The sequence below is a fragment of the Pan troglodytes genome, chromosome 11, assembly GCF_028858775.2.
Source record: "Pan troglodytes isolate AG18354 chromosome 11, NHGRI_mPanTro3-v2.0_pri, whole genome shotgun sequence".
In the NCBI taxonomy this organism is placed as follows: Eukaryota; Metazoa; Chordata; class Mammalia; order Primates; family Hominidae; genus Pan; species Pan troglodytes.
The window spans coordinates 76,632,307-76,636,877 of record NC_072409.2 but is presented as its reverse complement, the minus strand read 5'-3'; positions in this window follow the sequence as shown (position 1 = coordinate 76,636,877).

The following is a 4,571-nucleotide window of genomic DNA, read 5'->3' as shown; positions in this document are numbered from 1 at the left end:
AGGGAAAAGTACCTCTTGCCAATGTCTAAGCTTAATGACTATATGTATAATATATATTTGCTAATATGTAATAATATTATATATCCCTACAAGCAACTATAGTGACTGTATGTATCTGAATATGTATTTTCTAATATATAATAATAAGTATCCCCACAAGACATTATTTACACTGTTGTATAAGGTTTTATATAGTTACTATTCATTTAGATTTACCTACATATTCTTTCTTTCTTTCTTTCTTTCTTTTTTCTTTCTTTCTTTCTTCTCTTTGATGGAGTCTCGCTCTGTCACCCAGGCTGGAGTGCAGTGGCGAGATCTCAGCTCACTGCCACATCTGTCTCCTGGGTTCAAACAATTCTCCTGCTTCAGCCTCCCAAGTAGCTGGGATTACAGGCGCCCACCACCAAGCCCGGCTAATTTTTTGTATTTTTAGTAGAGATGGGGTTTCGCCATGTTGGCCAGGCTGGTTTCGAACTCCTGACCTTAGGTGATCCGCCCACCTCAGCCTCCCAAAGTGCTAGGATTATAGGCATGAGCCACCACGCCCGGCCTTGTTCTTAATTTCTTTCTACATCTCTAAGCAAGTTTTTATCTGGCTTAATTTTCCCTCTGCCTGGAGGACAATCTTTAATATTTCCTTTAGAGTGGGTAGCCTGGCAATGAATTTTTCAATTTTTTGTTTATTCAAAAATGTTTGGGCCGGGTGTGGTGGCTCACACCTGTAATCCCAGCACTTTGGGTGGCCAAGGCAGGTGGATCACAAAGTCAGGAGATCAAGACCATCCTGGCTAACATGGTGAAAGTCCATCTCTACTAAAAAAGCAAAAAATTAGCCAGGCGTGGTGGCATGTGCCTGTAGTCCCAGCTACTTAGGAGGCTGAGGCAGGAGAATCGCTTGAACCTGGGAGGCAGAGGTTGTGCCACCATACTCCAGGCTGGCCAACAGAGTGAGACTCCCTCTCAAAAAAAAAAAAAAGTTTGTATATCACTTTCATGTGGGAAGGATATTTTCCTTGGATCCAGAATTCTAGGTTAGAAGTTATTTTCTGTCTGCTCTTTGAAGATGCCATGCCATTGCTTCCTTCTGCTTTGTTTCTTTGGACTGTTCAGCAATGTTACTGTTTTTTGGGTTGTGTTTTGTTTCGTTTTGTTTTGTTTGAGACCGAGTCTCAGTCTCCCAGTCTGTCGCCCAGGTTGGAGTGCAGTGGCAGGATCTCTGCTCACTGCAACATCCGCCTCCCGGGTTCAAGCGATTCTCCTACCTCAGCCCCCCCGAGTAGCTGGGATTACAGGCACCCGCCACCACTCTCTGCTAATTTTTGTATTTTTAGTAGTGACGGGATTTCACCATGCTGGCCAAGCTGGTCTCGAACTCCTGACCTCAAATGATCCACTCACCTCAGCCTCCCAAAGTGCTGGGATTACAGGCATGAGCCACCACGCCTGGCAGCAATGTTACTGTTTTAACTGTAAAAAGCAAATAGATACTTGATATTAGGATGATAATCAACCAATTTTTAAAAATAGAAGATTTGAGCAGAATTTTTACCAAAGATGAAGTGATATTATATCGCATATTAAGAGAATTTCATAAAATTTGGTTCACACAGCAGGCCTTGTAGTCAGGCATCCTAGGTTGAAATTTTGGCTCTTTGATCCTCACAAATCACTTAAGCTCTCTCTATCTCAATATCTTCATTTGTGAAATAAAGATGATAATTGTGAAGGTTGCTCTTAGGATTCAATAATTTAAGATGTGGAGTGCTTAGGAGAGTGCCTGGTACATGGTAAGCACTTTAAAAATGTAAGCTGGCTTTGCTGCTAGTGTGTATTATTATCTTTATTAGTAGTAGTAAAATTAATAGTAGTACGAGTAGTTGCATTGAGAAAGTTCCTCTTGGTTTTGGTTTCTATACTCCTTGAGGTCAAATTTCAGAAAGATAAGACTACCTTTGCCTTCTTCTGGGTTACTATTATCCCTGGATTATTTTAACCAATATTTTCCCCAGTTCCTTAAACAGTTATTTTTTTTCTATTCTGTGTTGTATGGTTTAGCATGGTGCTTGGTTACAAGTATGAGAATGCATGGATGCCAGCACCTAAAATACACATTAGTTTATTGTGTCCAGCAAAATGTGCAGAGGTCAGCAGGGCTGTGCAGTGCGGTAGGCTCAGAATACCACCAGTCTCCCAGACTCCTGTCTTTCTCTCATCTCATTTTTTTATTTGTGGTTTTCATTGGCATAGTTATAAGGTGGCTGCTATCCCCACAGACATTGCATCAGTGTGCCAGACAGGAAGAATGAAAAAGCATGAAAAGCCATCTTCTCGAAGTTCCCTGTTTTATTCTGGAAGGGAGGACCTTCTCATCAGCATTCTGGATACATATCATATCCAGAACCATGTAGTGTGACCACCCCCAGCTGTAAGGGACTCTGGAATTACAGGTGTTTGTTTGTTTGTTTGAGACAGAGTCTTGCTCCGTTGCCCAGGTGGAGTGCAGTGGCGCCATCTTGGCTCACTGCAACCTCTGTGTCCTGGGTTCAAATTATTCTCCTGCCTCAGCCTCCCATGTAGCTTAGGACTATAGGCATGTGCCACCACGCCTGGCTAATTTTTGTATTTTTAGTAGAGATGAGGTTTTGCCATGTTGGCCAGGCTGGTCTTGAACTCGTGACAAGTGATCTGCCTGCCTCGGCCTCCCAAAGTGCTAGGATTACAGCAATGAGCCACCGTGCCTGGCCTGGAATTGGGTGTTTTTAATTGGGTACTATGCAACTCCAAACTAAATTGGAGCTCTTGAGAAAGGGAAGAAATGGGAATGGATGGTTACAGGGGAGGTACCCAGCACTGTCTGCCACACAGGGGTACATTTAAAACTTCCGGCCAGGTGTGGTGGCTCACACCTGTAATCCCAGCACTTTGGGAGGCTGAGGCGGGGGGGATCACGAGGTCAGGCGTTCAAGGCCAGCCTGGCCAACATGGTGAAACCCCATCTCTACTAAAAATACAAAAATTAGCCCAGTATGGTGGCGCACATCTGTAATCCCAGCTACTTGGGAGGCTGAGGCAGGAGAATTGCTTGAACCCGGGAGGCGGAGGTTGCAGTGAACCAAGATCATGCCATCGCACTCCAGCCTGGGCAACAAGAGCAAGACTCCGTCTCAAAAAACAAAAAACAAACGAACAAAACTCCTCAAATCCTGTTTAACAATGTGGTATTTAGTAGAAGTTCACAAAACTCTAGTTTTCTAGTCTGTCCACACCTGCTAGCTTCACCCTGTGCCCAGTGCCCTCAACCATTACCATCCAGCCACACCAGCTTCCTTGTAACTCACTAAGCTTGGGACCTTTCCCATATGGCTGCTTCCTTCTCTCTCTTCACAGCTCAGATTCTTTACTTTTTATGTTTTGTTTATTTCACACTTTACTCTCATTGTGTTGGGTTAGGCAAAGAGTCATGCACCAATGTATAGAACATATTATTCCGTTGATTTCAGACAGAATTGGGATCCAGGTTCTAGTTGTTGCTAAGTTCACAATCTGGATCAGAATCAGAAGAGGTGGACCACTGCTTCAGAGGGCTTGAGGGCTGGCTGCTGGGGAAAACCAAACAGGCAGGGGGCTTACCATGGAGGGTTCCTGTTCCAGGTTTCCCATCTGGGTACCTGAGGATCCTCCGTGGAGCTCATGCCTGGAGGAGCCCACAGCAACCCCTCAAAGTGAAACAGGGATGCCACAGGCCTGGGGCTGGAACTCAGGAGGTAGAAGGATGACCAAAACCGCACAGGGAGAACCTGAAAAGACACTGTCCTTCCATCCTTATCCCAAAATCCTGTGCAGGGCCCCTCCATAAGGACAGGGCCAGGGTGGCTCGTTGGCATCTGTGTGGCCTCATGAGTGGCCCAGAAAAAGCCCTGCAAATGTCTCATCATCTGGAGACATTCTTGCCAGCTCCTCTTCATGCCCTTCTACTTGAGACGCTGGGCAATTGCTTTAGACTGTTCATGATTCTTCTCCCTCAACTCTTCAAAGCCAAGAAATTTCCATATCCTTGGAAGCTCTAGATCTCTTTGTCACTCCAAGGCTTAATTAACTGATAGGATTTTTTTTTCTGGTTTCTTTTTCCTTCTTTACTTCCTGGGGATTTCTAATAATTTTACTTTAAAGTCTTACTTTCTCCATTTTTATTCCTGAATCTCTCCTGGGATTTTAAGATTTATTATTATTATTTTAATGAGGAAGCCTCTGGAGCCAGAATGCGTTCAGCGTGAGTCCCTCTTCTGGGATTCTTTTCGCTGCAGCCACAGGGCTGAATTCTGGGTTGGCAGAGAACGAGCGCTTACTCTGTCCTAATGGAATCAAGGAGTCAGCAGGTGCCCAACTGCAGAAATGCATTTGTTTCTTTCTGTTTCTGGTGGTCTCTACCTCTCAGATTCTAATGCCCCATCTCAGAGGACTCCCTGGCCAGCTAGTCTCAAGAGGCCACTCAATTACTCTCTAAAATACCATCTTATTTTAAATCTCCACTTTATACACATATGATTGTGTAATCATACAAGTATCAT